The 17,758-nt window shown below is 42.7% G+C and overlaps 1 pseudogene; it reads right to left on the minus strand.

Annotated features, from left to right (window-relative positions):
- Positions 1-4,955: 4,955 nt before the first annotated feature.
- LOC135505618 (intraflagellar transport protein 172 homolog) overlaps positions 4,956-17,758 on the minus strand; it is a 29,388-nt pseudogene continuing 16,585 nt past the window's right edge.

Genomic DNA, 17,758 nt, shown 5'->3' on the forward strand with positions numbered 1-17,758 from the left:
AGCTATAATATTAGGGCCCTATATGTTTATATTGTGCTAATTTAAAATGTAACCTCATAAAATGCTTCAAACATTCACATATTTGTTTCACACGTCGATAGGCCTAAGTTTTTCTTCATTAGAAAAACGATGTCAATGCAAATGTAGGCTCATGATTATGGCCATCGTGTGTATTTTTCTGTTAACCACGTCTATTGTCATTGCAAGGCTTATAGGTAGGCTAATCTCGGTAAGTCAATTACATGAGAGAACAGGGGAGTTGGAGCGTCCCATTTCGAAACCCCTCCGATTTGTTTAGTAAACCTGCAGATGCTACCTCTTCCCTTCTGAATAATTCTCAGAAGAGAAGAGAAGTGGAGGAACAGCACAAGGGAGAGGAGCAGGGCGACCACGCTTTAAGCTGCGCACGGCGATGATAAACTGGGCTACTCTCCTCTCTTGTCAGATGGCTCTTTGCATCAGACCCTTTTACGTGACAGTCTCGGCTGGCTCTGCCTCCAGACTGCACCAAAAGCTGTCTCCTCTCAGTGTGCTGCTTAGATGTAGCCTGTGCTTTTAGCATTTCCCGCATCCTTTGAAGAGGTCAGGGTATTTTAATGCACAATCAGTGGAATATGGGTGTTTTCATCACGGCACCAATTTCCATCTTTCGCAGCGCGCAGACAATATGGCAGATGTCACTGGAAGGACATTTCTGTTCAGCATCATCAACGGAGGAGACCACCCTTGGTACCCAACCGGATGTACGGACTGTTTCGATGTTTCGAGGAAAATTAGAGTTGATTGTAAAGGTATCGCAACAACGCATTTCTGTAAGTTGTTCCGCTGAATAACATGTTGCAAAGTTAAGTATACATTTTTTTGCCTCAGCATTTTGACACAATATTACGTTTCTAAAGGGGGAGGACTAATTCAAATACGCATAAACCTTATGTAGAAATGCATGTTTTTAGTTAATTGTAAATAAAGTGCTATTTCTAAATATGGGATTGTTAGCATATATATATATATATATATATATATATATATATATATATATATATATATATATATATATATATATATATATATATATATATATATATATATATATATATGCTATATATATATATATATTCTTTACTTTTGGCACCTTCTCAATAGGTTCTATTACAAGGCCTATTATCCGTTATATATTCTTGATTCTGTCAATATGGCTTCTGTTTATCCCCAAAACCAATGTGTTGGTCACAGCTTTGTCAAATTGTAACTCCCACTCTTTTTCTCCAATATTGAGCTAACCCCTGTATGATGCAGGTGCGTTCAGTGCCTCCACCTCCTAACCCACCCTGCTCGACCCCCACAAAAGGCAGGGACGACTCTATTCAGCCCAACAGCTTTTCCCCACTCTTTCTTAGCTCATGCAAAATGCAGCAGAGGTATCTAGGTCATTCGCATTTTAGCGTGTGCAAGATTTGACAAAGCTGATGAGAAGCCAGATGGGCCCTCTTCTATTTTTTTTTGGTATCATGGGAGTTGAGCAAAAGGACCGATTGCAGCAAGCCCTGTATTTTCGCTGCTGTCACTCGGGCCTGGCGTTCGTTGCACCACCAAGGATCGGGCTATATCTACATCCAAGGAAATAATAATATAGAATACATATCATGCGCTCGGAAGACTGCCACTGCCAGGATATAGGTAACGTAGGCCTAACATAACGGCTAGCTTTTTTGTGTCTTTTTAGATTTTCAGTGGAGTTTATATTATTATTAGTCTATATGCCATGTCGACCTCCAATAATGCAATGGTGACTAACAATGTATACGCATTATGCGCTACTGTATTGGATAACGGTGCCTAGCCAGCCGGTGGAATACGTAGTCGTACATTTTGGTGCAAGACCGTTGCTTTCAATGAGGTTGCCCTCATTACGCGCACTGCAGCTCGTCAGGCAGTTACCATTACAGTAGCTGTTAGTGATACAGAGAAAGACTAAAGGGGCCCTGTCTCTCCTCGTGTTCACAGCGGACCTTGATTTAAATGTCCATACAATTAAGGCACGCGGTGAATGCCAAGAGAGAGGGTAAACATCATCAACATGTACGAAGTGTGTTCATGTGTCATATTACACAGTAATCGGTCGTCAGATAAGCCTCTACTTCAAAAGGTGAAAGGTCTTTCTTTGGAGGTTCTGTACGGTGCCTGGTGCTAGCATTTCTGTAAGGAAGCGACTGGAGCGCGCCATTCCATTCTCTGCTATAGCCTGCGCGGTTAATTGCTGTAAGGTCGAGGTGAAATCTCATCCATATAAATACACACGCTGCGTTTTGTGGAATTTAGATCTTTGTCAATTCTTAACTGGGACACTTAGAACCTATACCTAGAAGAAGGGACTCTGGATGATGACAAATGGAAAGTAATAGACTATAACATCAACGTGTTTGTTGTATGACAATATTAAGTGAAGGCCTGTGAAATGGATTGCATAGCTTCCTATAATGGAACGAAAGGCAAACACAAATGCGCACAACGCGTTTTGTTACACAGTGATGTATGGTCAACAAGAGAAGCGTAAAATAAAATTCGCAGTCCAAATCGGGACATCAGTGACATAATCCGTGTGGCAGGATTAGTTTGTCCGGCCTTGCAGCGCATGTCAAATTACTCAAGGAATACAGTGTCGTTATAGGCCTACATGTTTCGGGTCAGGGTAAAAGGAATGTGATACGATTGATATTTTCAGCCATGAAAAACGCAGTGATTACATTATCTCATATCAGCAGGGATTAACAAAAGGTTTGTGGATTATGTCGATTACGTTTTGCATGCATTTTGTAATATTCTGCAATTATGATTGTTGTAACCAATTCTTTGCAATAAAATCTCACAATGCACAAACTAATGTTAAGAATCTATTTTTTTAAACCAGAAATTATGCATCGGTTTTGTTTCTTGGGTGCGCTATGTTCAGACAATCCACAAATGTGAAATTAATAACATGGCTTGTCAAACTGCAATGCAGAATGCATGTAAAACTTTCATAATGATTTTCTATATTTCAGATAACATTCCTGAAATGTATCTGGTGGTAAAGTGCATTATCACAAACAGAAATCATGTCAAAGCTTGTCATAGTAAACCAGAAGTTTTCGGTTCGACTGGTTCTTCATTAAGAAATGTCATGTTTATGACTGGTATCTTTTTTGCAGCCAAATCGAACGAAAGAGCATAACTTCAATTTGCAAATGTACCACTGTTCCTCACAAGAACTTTCATATGGTGTGAACGTTAGCCTGAATATGATCGATATCATGCACTCTGAAAACGACTTGAACAGCGCGAAAACGTTCATTCTTTAATATATATATATTTTAAAGACTTAGTTTAGCTTATGTTTTCCCTCTAGGACCTTTGCATTTATAAATAGACCCACAGAGTGATTACGACAATACATAAAAAGGTAAAAAGTTGTGCTTATTGTAGTTTGAGATAGTAACTATGTATTTCAAAGTAATGAGTACGTTTGGTTTAAAAATGAATCTTTATGCAGGTAATACAAATTAAACATTTACACTGATTTAACTATCAAAATCAAAAGCGGTCTAGACAAATGAAGGCAGTTTTACATCATTTTGAGACAGCATGAAGACTGTTGGGGTGTCCGTTCGGACACTTGCATCTTCATCTTAAATTGGTTTATATAGGCTAGTTTATTGTTTCTTTGCAATGGTAATTCATGGACTTTATAACGCAGGATTCCTGATTTTACATTCTTACCGAGAATGCTGTTCTGTTGTATCAAATTGTCACAATTCCCGATGTCAGTTTGATAATATAGTACAGGTAGGCTGATGGACAAGCGAAAAGAGGCCTGACATGCCTATATGCGTTACATAACGCAATTTCAATATATTGGTAAAAAACGTTATTTCAATGCACTAATTTCTAATTAGGCCTACTTAAACCGTTTTGGATTTGACGTTGCTTTCAATAAAAAAATTCGAACAAACGGAAAATTAGGCCTATGTGGAATAGTTGAACATTCCTCTGTTTAATAAACGCTTTTCTGAATGTTTTAGGCCTCGAGCTCCCAATAGATAACTTTGAGCGAGTAGGCCTACTGGATGGTGAAATTTCTGCTTCTCTCTCTTTGGAAGTATAACTGAAGAAGCAGTCAGAAAAACGCATACATATGACAAGTTTTATGGTGCGTAAAAGTCTGCAATAGGGTCCTGCATTTAAAAGGCCAAACCTTTAGTCGCGGGTGTTTGTGGTATAATTATAAAATTAGATAATTTTGGATAAAAAAGATAGCATTTAGGATTTTCTGTAGAATTTGTATGGATGACATAAGTGTACCCTATAGGTGGCCTAAACAAATAATCAACATTTCTATTGAAAATTAGGTAAAAATATATATTGTCAGGTATGGAGACAAAATAGAGTGGGTTACCACAAAGATGATCTCTCAGTGATACCTTGCTGAGGAGATAACTGATACCTGTGCTGACCTCATTTCTGTATACCCCCGCTTAAAATAAATATTGCCATGAAGATACAGTCCTATAATCTATGATGTTCCATTTTGCTCTACAAGAGACAAGTTATTTTACCTTTATTGTGGGGGAATTTTTATTTATTTGGGTGGGCCTTTCTAATGATGTCCATGAACGGGTATTTTGGTGGCTGATAACCTTTGTCCACAAGGGTTATTCTTCGGCTGGGAATCACTCCACCTGAGTGGGTAAGGGTGCGATGATTCATAACATTTTTATAGACCTAGAACCCAATTTAATATCAGGTAGTCTACTAATAGCTATAAGATAATACATGCACTGAGCTGTGTGGTCTACCTTTTCTGTTCAGCAACTAAATGTCATTTTGGTTGAACACACAATAAAAAGAATGGGGCCTAACAGCTCTCCCATTTTCTAGGTGGCTTTGTATTTACTTGTATTAGAAGAAATTGATGCAGAATATTTTTTTATTTAACCATATTTCCATCATATGAAATACATTCAAATCTGCATTTAATCCAACAATACATGAAGCCAATACAGTTTTCTAAAGTGCACTATGTCAAATTCTCCTATCACACAGGAACTTTGCTTTTAGAACACAGCACACGTATTACAGATAACAGCACTTTGATTATGAAGATACAGCACCTGAAGTGTAAAGGCATCTTTCAAGTCCCTCAACTAAATAAAAACCCACTTTGGCTGTAGCCTACTCCAGTCCTTCAGCAGTACCAGGAACATAGGTAAAAATGGGAATGAACACACATTCAAAAGGTAAAACAGGACAGACACAGAGGAGAAGAGGAATGTTCTGCTGAACTTTACAGACATCCCCATGGTGACACAGAATCCTGACATCAGGGACTAAGTGGCCAATGGGATGCCAGTAAGGACTGTGCTGATGTCAGCGCTGCAGAAATGTATGGCGCAGTAACACAGCAGGTCTTCTCAACAGTCTATTGTTATGGAATGATGTGAACTGTTCAACACTAACACCAAACCAGAGATGGAGGATGGATGAAATAACTCAGAAGTAGGCAGAGGCTCTAAGCAGAGTACGGTATGGTAAATTACTGTAGTTATGGGTATGCGGTACACTGGACGAAGATTGAGTTTTCAGCATCTTGGTCCTGTCAGTGGAAGAAGAAGCCGGAGGTGGGGAGTCCACCACGCCACAGACTCACAAACTTCTAATCCTGGCACTCCGGGCTGTGAGATATAGATATTTATATATTTGACACACACGTGTAATAAGCCAGTCTTTAAATCTCTGTGGACATTAGTCCATTTACTTCAATCACACTGTAATCCCAATCACACACAGGAAGGATGAAACACAAAGGAAAATGGGCCCTTTTCTAAGACGCAACCTTACATGTTATACATTCTAAACCTGCTTGAGTGCCTGTGATAAATTCTAAATCAAACCTAGTGTTTCATGTGGGTGAGGGCTGATGGACTAGCAGCTAAATCAGCAGAGGAAGTCATAAGCACAGTGATGTAGTCTCCAGGTCGAACATAACAAACCCCCTTCTTACCCTTGTGGCCATTACGAATGTATTCCAGTCATCCTTGTTAGCTGCCTTACCAGGTTCTTTGAACTCAATCTTATTCCGCGAGAGAGAGAGAGAGCGCGAGAGCTTTCATTACAGAGGTATGTTTAGTCAACCAATTAACAGGTCTGCCATCATACGTGGGTCTGCTAACTGCCTCCCTGAACACAACACAGTCCTCTGGGTGTTGTGGGCGGCCATTCAGTCCCTGCATCTCTGGATAGCACTGCATCTTTAGTACTATACCAGGTTATATGCACCCGTGTCTTGTCAGTAATGTTATGACTGGTGCAGGCCTCTGAGCAAGCAGGAGTCAGCACCTCTGCTTTGCTTACCAGTACAGTATACACATGTATGCCATCAACAAGTTAGGTTGAAGAACAAAATGGGGTTCATTTGTACTTTTGTGAATCTATGCCAATTACAAGAATAACATGGCAATTATAAAATATTTAACTAAGGTCAAAGACTCTCCAACAATAGCCCCCCTCACACAGACACACCCAAGACTTTTCACACCCCTGGAGTAGATGTTACAGTCATAGACACTGGGGTAATTCCATAGAGATGGGAGAGGGTAAGGTGCTCTGTAGGGGGTTTCTCCCACCCACCTGTGATAACACAAGGCAGGTAGCGGATACCGGTGTTGGCTGCCAGTAGAGAGGCGTCGTAGGTGTCCCTCTCGTCGTTGGGCAGCACCTGCTCCACCCGCTGGTCCATGGACACCGTCAACATCCAGTCACGGATCTCCTCACGCTGGGCATCCTGGGATATGACAACAACATCATCACAGCCTAGTGTCATCATAAGACCATAACAGGAAAGTCACACAACAGCAACATTACGCACCTCATTAAATAGTAATATGCTGTAGCTAAGCCAACAACATCATGATATAGAGCTATCAAGCTAACACTGTCACAGGACAGTTATAACACAGCAACATTTCAGACCTGTCATAAGACATAATGACACAGCAAAGCAAACAATATCGACTTGTGCCTTACAGTGACGTGTAGCTTAGCAGGGACAGGAACCTCGGAGATGTCTGTGTCCTGGAAAGCAGAGTGGTCCAGATTCCCTTCATCTATCCCCTGGAAATACCACAACAGGTATCAAGACAACATTCACTCATTATCTCATCTTCAAACAGTCAAATTAAAACACTGGATACAGAACATGTTTACAGTTACTCACTGTTTATATGATGATATATAGATTGTTATCACTCATATAAGCTACGTGTGAAGTTTTTATGCTGACTGAAAAAGTCTGCAGATTTCAGTCAAGTTGAGGTGAAACCCCAAGGTAAAGCTGAGTGGGGACTCACATTAGACAGATCCAGGAAGTGTTTGAGGAAGATAAAGGACATGTTCTCCTAGTTCACAGCCTGTAGAGAGAATCAATAGTTCAGCGAGTTGGGAGAGATGGACATTCTCCTAAATTATTTCATTTTTGTTCATTTCCCCCAAAAATGTAATTCTGAACATGGACGATGCGATAAGCTACTTCATACTGCTGTTTGAGCACAACATTATTCATAACACCTCCAGCGGCCCTACCAGGAGCACAGACTCAGGGTACTTTGATCAGAGTAGTTCCCAGGGGGCTCCAGCAACAACAACCTCCCGTGATTGGCCGAAGCTCATACGAGCAGTTCTCATACCCTGGCAGCCATGCCCACCTTGTAGAAGGCCTTGTCAGCTGGGATAAACTCTGTGTGGCGCAGCAGGGAGATAGACAGCTTGCCAGCCACACTGACCTACAGAAAGATAGGGAGAGGGGTGGAGAGGAGAGAGATCGGAAGTGAGTGTGTACCACAGCCAACACTATACAAAAACAGGCTTCCGAGAGTTGTGAAGTTGGCTGGAGGAACATTCTTGATACACACAGGAAACTGTTGAGCGTGAAAAACCCAGCAGCATTACAGTTCTTGACACACTCAAAACTGTTGCTACTCATCAAAACCACTTTGCCTTGGTTTCTCAAGTGTTTGTATCGCTGGTCCACATAATCTTCAAACCTACATGAATAGACAGACACACAATGCAGAAGGACGTTCTACTCAAAAATGAATGAAAATAAAAGTATGCTGCCACCATCTAAAATATGACACTTCCAGAAATGAGCCCATTAACACATTGGTAAAAATGTGTTAAATTATGTTAACATATTGGGCCATGTTTATAGCCTATGCATGGTCCATATTATCAGGTATGCAACTGATGCAGAAAAAAGCTAATAAATAGGCTGAAGCATGGGGTTGCCTATCTGCATTTACCCTATTGGCCTAATCATTAGCCAGATCCCAAATGTGATCTTTTAACTAGTTATTATCCTATTGATGAATTTTATGTCCCAAAAAAGTTGCATAAAAACAACTGCCTACCTGTCAGGGTAAGTGAGTAAAATGTTCCCGGCCTGTACTTCTCACATAAACCACTTATGTGACCAGAGACATCAGTAAGAGATGATAGCTCTGGATTCACCTGCTCGGTCTATGTCAGGGAAAGAGCAGGTGTTCCTAATGACTGTTCACTCAGTGTATATAAGAGTTGGTCAACCCCTTGGCAGCGCGTGGCGCATTAGTGAGAGATCAGCAGCATCTGCTCAAAGAGTTGGTCAGCTTCTCACACTGCAAACAGAGAGACGAGACTATTAAAAACAATAAGCTCACTACTTTAAAACTGTCACGACATAGCAACTACACACAGAGACTATGCATTGGGCCAATACGTGTGGTTGCTATACAGTACGTTGTGACCGGTCACTATCGTCTCCCGTCTCCCTCTGGACCTGTACTCATCAGCAGCAGCAGCATAACGTCTCTCAGGTCGGCCCACAAGCGGAAGGACTCAGCGCCGTCTCTACCTAACAGGCTCAGCAGGTCCAGGAACATCATCTTGTTGTTCTGGGGGTTGGCTGGGGCACCTTCTCCACATCTCCCTCCTTGATCAGGTGGGCGGCGTACAAGTCCACACACACTTGTGAAGAATCTTGTAATTCTACAAATATTAAAAACAGTAATGGAATAAAACTGAAAAAAGAAAAATAAGGATGATAGACAATGAAACTAAAGCAGGAGTGTTGATGGTAGAATCACTACCTGTTTAGAGGCGATCTCTATGCACTTCGCCCATTGGCCTCACTCAGCCTACATGTCCAGAGCTGCCATGTCATCCACTCCTACCAGCTAGGATTAGAGAATATCACAAATTACTAATATGGTATACACTTACAGAAAAACTTTTTTTTTTTTTAACTATGGAAGCCTTTCAGCAGGTTTACAAGGCAATGGAAGCCTCGTAATAGCTAGCATCCAGAAACTTTGAAACATGCTTTTAAAACGAGCCTGACGGTTACAAACACCCACATTATGAAGACTTTGGTGCATTATGCAGACAATACACACAGAGTGACACGTCCTTCGAAATCTGCCATTCACGTTTCACAGGCAGGACTTTTTCCATCATCATTCAACTAGAGAAGTCAGAGCCACTGAGCCAGTCTAATGTGGCATAACAAAGAGAGCAAGGACTGGGAATATGGATCCATTTTGTTATTTCGCTCTTATTTCTGAGTGGATGGAACCTAGGCCACCATTTCAATAGTCTCCTCCCAATAGTAGGAGAGCAGAGAAAGAGGTGAGGAGGCAGAGAGAGTTGAGGAATTAGAGGTGGGCACACTGACATGAAAGATATCTTACAGCACACCACCACACAATGATACTTCCCTTCCTGATTTTCTACTGAAATCAAAATATATATATTTTTATATCATTGGATACACAAAATATTACAAGTTATTTGGTACTTGCTGAGTAAGTATTACTTAAAAACAGGCTAATTATTTGCAATACGTAGTTGCGTTAAATTGTAGCTACTCACCGAATCCTCTTTGGCTTAGTTTCTCAAATGTTGTTTCTATTGCTGGTCCACATAATCTTCAAACCTACATGGATGGATAGGACAGACACACAATGCAGAAGAAAAGTTAAATGTCCTTCATTGTCCTCTATTATGTACTATAATAACTGTGTTCAGGAGCTGGAGTACAAGAAAGCGATGTAACCATGTAATACTCCCCAGATAGATAAATCACAGCACAAAAAGGACGACAGTAATAAGTGGGAGCCTATGGCGCATCAGCAGCTCTCATTGTCTGAAGGAGTTGGTTCTGTTCTCCCTACAGACAGCCGTTGATTATATACACTTTATAAAGGCTCTGAAACAAACAGGGATGCTGAGAAAAAGCTAAGTCAAAACGTGTACATTTGACAAACAATGTCTAATAAAATCGACTGACAAAATAAACAACTAGTTAGCTACTGTCGTTCACTCTGGATGAGATCCTAAATGACTAATGCAACATGCAGAATAGATGAAAGGAATCCAATCGCATTCACTCAGTCTCCCTCCGTCTCTCTGGTTTTTAGGAGCAGCAGCAGCTGACTGATGTCTGTGAGGCCTCTGACTGACACACTGATTTCCACTAGCTGTAGCCTAATGACAGAGGTGGTATTCTAACCGGATAGGCTTGTTGTCAGGGGCGACCAGGCAGCGTTGTAGACAGGCTCACCTTGGATCCAGCTCCTTGGCCACTCTCTTGGCTTTGTTCCATTCTTCTCCCTCGATGAATGCATCTATGGCTTCCTTAATTAGGTCCAGGCTGAGGTACAGCTCAGCCGCCTGAGGAAAATAAAACATTTGGCATCAAAAAATAATGCTTGAAGGACGCCAGAGAATAAGGCATAAAACATGGGATGCCTTGTCTTTTTCTATCAACACACTCGCTTTCCGTTGGCAGAGCGGACTCCACACCTTTAGATTGATGAAACCTGTTGCAGAATGTAGTTACGTCCCCTAAATCTTTTTCACAGAATTTTTCTAAAAGAGATTATTTGAACTCAAACATTTTGAAGGACTTAAAGATGAACATTCATACTGTATTTGTTCAAGACTAGCTATGAATAGGCACATAATGGTCCCGTCGAGGCAATCATTGGCTGGACAACTGTCATCCACACCCCATGTCAAATCAATATTAATAAACTTTCTAAATAGCATGAAATTGCTGTAATTACTTCAATAGAATTTCCACATATCAGTTGACATACAGTAGCCTGAAACCATGCCTGTACAAAATAGCACTGAATGATCAATATCAAGAGGCCGTTAGCATTGAGGGAGCCACAGCAGGAAGTGTGCCGTGACTCACAGCACTGTACTTCCTGAGCTGGGTGAGGCGAGGGCCCACAGCGTGGATCACATCCACAGCCCTCTCCTGGGTCAGGAACTTGATGGCCAACTTAGCAGCCTGGGGGAGGTCACACACACAGGAAACATTGAGTCGCTACACTCACGGCCACAGACAGTGGCACAGAAATACACAGGAAATATGAAATGGCACGACTGTCCATCCAGGGCCACAGATAGAGGCTTGTCTCATAACCAAAAACACAAGTGACACTACACCAGTCGGTTTTGTAAGGACAGCATGGGTGGGTTGTGTTATAGTGACATTCATTGTCAGTCCTGGGGCTCCATTGTGTACCTTCATCCAGCACTTCTCCACGAGGGGGTCGTTGGTGGAGTCCTTAACCTTAACTGGGCGTACTCCCCAGACTGCTCCCATTCCCCAGACTGCTCCACCCCTCCGTACACAGACAGAACACACGTCAGTAAGACATTTACATGTCCTCCTTGGCATTATGAATTAGATATAACTGAGACGCATTGGTGATTAACGGACCAGATGGAAGTGAAGGGAATAACAGAACTAGAACATAAGACTTGGAAGCCCATTCTAAGAACAGACAGAATACAGTACATGTCTGTCTGCGATTAAGGATTCAGGCTTCGAAGGCAAATACAAGAATACACAGCGCACACTTCTCTCATTAAAATCCCATCTCTCTCCCTCTTCTGCCATGCGTTACAAACTCAACCCTTGTGATGTTATAAGACAGAGACAAGAGTCAAAGTGAATGGCAACATGTGTTAGAGTGTTCTGGCTCTCAATTGAGCATGATTGACAGTATCAGAGGGCTGAATTACTCTCAATTAGGAACTGAACTAAAGACTGCAAAATAAATGTCTCTTCCTCACCCCCCCTTTCTTTATGACGGAGGCTTTGATCTTTTCCCACAAGTCATTAAAAGCAGGGAGCTGATGGTTGGAGACTAACGGAGGCCCTGCGTGTCTGCACTTTAATGAGCTGCTCATTATGGATTTAATTCAGGATAAAAAGCTGCCAATGTTTAATAACGAATCATCCCAAAGCACATCTAGATTAATAACAGACCACGACACAAACTGTGTGTGTACATGGGTTTCTCCTTCTCTGTTAATGTGCAACGTTGAGACATGTTTTCTCTGCCTCTCCAAAGCCACAAAGAAACATATTAAAAATGGGATAATAACCAGGAAAAAGGATGGTAAAAACAGATGTTGTTGGAGTGAGTTTTGCTCACCGGGAGCCCTTCTTGGCAGCCTCCTTCTCGTACTCCTCTTGAAGGACGCTCAGCTTGTTGGGAAGGTACCCTTTACAGATCCGCATGGCATCACTCCACATCTCCGCGTCCTAAGACAAAAAAAACACCAACAACAGCAGCACTCAGTACCAGGGGGCATCCAACTCTGTGAAGCATATCCAGCCAAACGAAGTGTGAATAATGGAATGAAAACATTACGGAGCATTGCATTCTGTTTAACCTGTAGTGTTCTCTGTAAAGCTACCCCCAGACTTCCAGAACACAGAGAATAATGAATTGACTAGAATATGAACCCTCTGATTAAGAATGAAGGCTCACTATATAATATATATAAATCACTGTGGCTTCTTGCATAAATTTAACCATTTATTTTTTGAATGACAGACATAATTCCTGATTTAAACCTCACTGAGGACAATCTGAGTCAAATGGTTTGATTCATTCACATCTCCAAAGTCCTCTTTAAAACCAACCCGTCAGCTCGACTGTCAATTAGGAGTCTGGAGTGTCAGTTCTAACCAGTTCAACCAAAGACAGTCCCTTACTTTGTGTTACTTAAATGGCCAGCTCTGGCCTCTGAGGCCAGGGAAGGAAGGCCTCAACCTTATGAAAGTATTTCTGTTCAAAACAGAACTTGGCCTACCAGCTCATCTGACACAGTGCCTGGGTCGTTGGCCCCCGCCACCCTCCGGGCTCTAACCCAGTCCTGGTTATGGACGTACCTGTAAGGGACACACCCGGCTAGGAGTTAACCTCCCTCTTCATTTTGTTATAGCGCCAAGTTCAACTTTTTCATTGATCAAATTGAAGACAGCAAACACTCTCTAAAATACTTGATATTAACAGATTAAAGCACTCCAGCTGATATCAACTAGACAACATGACTCATGATGTTATCTTCCAGTAGCACTAATACTGTAGGTCTCTCATCCTACACTCTCGACAGCAGAGATCAAAACAGGCTCAGGGCTCCAGTTCCTCTACTAGCTGAAGAATGTGCAACTCCGTTCTCTGAATACGCTTACCTCACTAGGTAAGGATTATGGTTAGGGTTTAGGATAGGGACGTCCCAAGGATCTTGCCTTGCACAGGCCCAATTGAATCTCAGTTTACGTAGTACGAGCAACGCCGAAGACGTCGGTGATTGTATTCACAAAAAGTTTTTAGTTAAAGTATGAATTTCAGCACCCCACGAGCGGAAGGACAAACAAAGCAACCCACACGACCAGTTATCAAAAGTCAACTCCGCCTCGAAACAAGTGAACGGGGCTGAACGTTCCTCAGCTACATGTTAGTGAGAGCTGAGCTCCCCTCCAACCAAACCTGCCTGCACCACATCTCACACACTTATTATAACCAATGTACAGAGAAGTGGAAGGTCTGAAAGGGCTGGCACCGGCGCTCCGTTTGAAGTCTAGTAAGGAAGGCTTGAAGCTCAGACTTCTGTAGGGGACACATGCCAGCACCTCTTGCTAGCTGGCGAAGAACTCCTCCTGATATACTTACATCAGCACCGCCTCTTTCTGGCTTCCCCGCTTTGATGAACTCTGTCTCGGCTTCGGTGAACTTGCCCTTGAAAAATGAAACATTATCACAGCTCAGTGCTCGGCGTTGGAGGGATTACTAATGCATGCGTGACATTTAATGCCTGCGGAAACAGCGCTCAGACACAAATTTGGGCCGTCAATGGAGAATTTTTTGTATTAATCTCGGAGATGATGCAAGCTGCAGAGTAACCTTGAGTGTGTGATTGTTAGGATGAGGAGGAGTTGTGAGTGTGTCTGTATAAGCTGTGGTATTATACCTGATCCTCCAACATTAAGGCATTTTTCAGGTGGCTCTCAGGGATCGTGTTCTTGGTAGATAGACGAGCCAGTTCACAGGCAAAGTCAAAGGCGCTGAGAGAGGACAAGAGAAGAATCATGACCACAATCTACTGTACAGCACCAACAGACTCCTCGCATAGGAATGAATGGGGAAGGTCTTAACAGCTTGTGTCCTGTTGAATGCTTCAGACGATGAAATAAATGTTTTAAAATTCTAACTAGTTGGGCCATATAAAGCAGGCTTGGTATTCTGTCAATCACAGAACAGAAACATCAGATACTTCGTCAAGTACCTCCCAGTGATCAGAATTTAACTGCAGGGAGATTCTTCATCACTGTGTCAACGATATTGAAGAGCTTGAGGTTCCAGGCAGTACAGTAAAGTGTAGTCCAGTGCATTGGTCTACTCACCAGTCGTCTGCTGCAAAGCCGATGGAGGTCTCCAGCAGACCAAACTTGTTGAGCAGTTTGACGGCAGCCTCCCCTCCCAGACTCTTGGCCCACAGGTAGGCCACCTGCTTATGGTCACTGGCTGCTCGTCCCCTGCCACGCACGGAAGAGGAGCAGGAACTGATTAATATGCCAGAAGCTCCCACCATCAATCACCTCACAGCACAGAGAAGAGCGAGAGAGTGAAACAGCTACATACAGAGAATTGGATACTGGAGCTCTTAATAAATTACTGTACAATTAAGTGTTAAATAAAGAGGATGTGCATTTATGTGCCTCTATATTGGTCCAATGGCGGGCCAGAAAGGAGGGAGCAGAAGTAACACAGTTGCAGCCAGGTGAGGATGTGTTAGTGTTAGGAGAGCTCTTGCAGTGTAACACATCCACCCTGTGCTACTGCTGCTCTGTCTGTTAGCACAGACCACTGTCTTTGATACAGGCCAAGCCAGGGATGTTACAATCACACCGTCCTGCTGTTGACAAACACTCACCGTATCATGGACTCTCAGGTCAACTTTGTTAGTGGTGTGGACACGTACCCTGTAGGCCTCCTCCCACATGTCGTTGACACTACATGTTGACTGCAGCCTTCCACTCCTGGCCCTCCATATAGTGGTACTCTGCTTCTGAAAACCTGGACTCTGTCCCCAACTCTTGGGATAGGGAACTCAGACTTAACCTGATTAATCTAAATCACCTTGAGCCTCTCCCATAAGAAATTTTCAGAATACCCATAAGATGTTTATATTTTCTCTTTGGGCAGCGCCCCCTATCGCTGACCTTGGCCAGGTGTAGGTGAGTGTCAGCCAGTAGGTCTGGGAGATGTGTGGCCACCAGGCGAATCACGTCGTCAACATTTTATTCTTCTTATACATAGCGATGGCCAGGTCCGGCTTCTCAACTGTCACAAACAGCCTGCCGATATTCTAGGCACACACACGATTGCATTGCTATGCATGGAGATTAAGAATTACTCAATCTCTGAATACATAAACTGCAAATTAGGCATCAGAAGAAAATAGAATTTCACCTCAAAAAAATAAAAGTTGCCCTTTACTGATGAATGTTGTTACACATTTCTCACAGGAGAGATCAATAAGCAAGGCAAGTATTGAGATGACACAGAGTTGGGGGCACATGGTGACATATTGACTTTGTGGCAGGCTTGCAGCGTGAGGGAGATTACTCTGTCTAATATGGAAAGACACAGGCTCCTTTTGAGGCAGATAGACTGGAGGTCAACACAACACAGCACAGACCTTATTAAAGTCCAATTTGCTATCAGTGCACGGCAAATGAACACTTTTGTTTGTCAATCTGTTGTCGTCGGACCTTGACCTGAACTGCAACTGACAATTTTCTGGATGTGAGTGAAATATAAGCAGGGCCCTATAACCCAATGTTGGAAAACTTTGCCTTTGATGAATTTGGCAGCAGGGTTGTGGTCGATACGGGTGTAAAACAGAGGGTAATGAATGATAGGGAGGGAAGAGAGGAAAAGAGGAAGAAGAGAGGGAGTGGAAATTACATAAAATATGTTTCATTGTCACATACACAGGATAGGTGCAGTGACATGTGTTGTTTTACAGGGTCATGAGAGAGGTTACCTGTCTGCCTCCTTGTATTTCCCCTCTCTCCCCAGGTCCTGGGCTCGGCTGACGTACAGAGCCGACACGTCCTCCGGGTCATACATTTCGCTGCCAGCTAGGACACACAATGAGTGTGTGTGAGTACTGGTTCCCCGTGTACATAGCCAATTAGATTTATGCATTGTGTTATTATATTTATAACGCTGGAGTATTTCTCCAGTCTTATCCTGCTTCCTGTGTGAGTTAAAGTATGCATGCTCCCTCTAATTCTCGCTCTCCCTCCCTCTCGGAAGAACGGAACACAGGGACCATGCCTCAGGACTACCTGGCCTAATGACTCCTTGCTGTCCCCAGTCCACCTGGTCGTGCTGCTGTTCCAGTTTCAACTGTGGCTATGGAACCTTGACCTGTTCACCGGATGTGGTACCTTGTTCCCGACCTGCTGTTTTCGAACTCTCTCCTACCCCACCTGCTGTCTAACTCAGCTATGGAAAGCTACCTGACATTTACTCCTGAGGTGCTAACCTGTTGCACCATCTACAACCACTGTGATTATTATTATTTGACCCTGCTGGTCATTTATGAACTTTTGAACATCTTGGCCATGTACTGTTATAATCTCCACCCGGCACAGCCAGAAGAAGACTGGCCAACCCTCAGAGCCTGGTTCCTCTTTAGGTTTATTCCTAGGTTTCTGCCTTTCTAGGGAGTTTTTCCTAGCCACCGTGCTTCTACATCTGCATTGCTTGCTGTTTGGGGTTTTAGGCTGGGTTTCTGTACAGCACTTTGTGACATCGACTGATGTAAAGAGGGCTTTATAAATAATTTTGATTAATTGATATAAGCTTTTATATATATTTTTTATCTCTGCGTTACTGGGAAGGGCCTTTAAGTAAGCATTTCACTGTTAATCCACACCTGTTGTTTACAAAGTAGGTGACAATTTGTGTGTCTAGCCAGATCACTAACTCACTTTAATTCCCACCACAATTCACTCTAAATCCCACTTTAAAAAGAACACACAGGCCTGCTACAACTAAACATAGAAAGCACAGCAGTGTTTCCCATTTCAATCAACCCCCTGGCATTTGAAACTGGGCGAGCCAGATGACGAGATGGGACATTGAGGAGGATACATACCTTATGAGCCTGCTCCCACCCGCCGTGAACATATCAATGGCATCTTTGATGTGGTCTCTCTTCACAAACAGGGGCTCTGCAACCTGGGTTCCCACAGAGAGAAATGGGTGAATTTCTGTGGATTCCAGCTCTCAAAGTACTGCATCGATACTTTAATTAAATTTGGCAAACACGCTGCTCACGTAGCACAGAGGCAGCATGGTGTCTG

The sequence above is a fragment of the Oncorhynchus masou genome, chromosome 19 (assembly GCF_036934945.1).
Source record: "Oncorhynchus masou masou isolate Uvic2021 chromosome 19, UVic_Omas_1.1, whole genome shotgun sequence".
In the NCBI taxonomy this organism is placed as follows: Eukaryota; Metazoa; Chordata; class Actinopteri; order Salmoniformes; family Salmonidae; genus Oncorhynchus; species Oncorhynchus masou.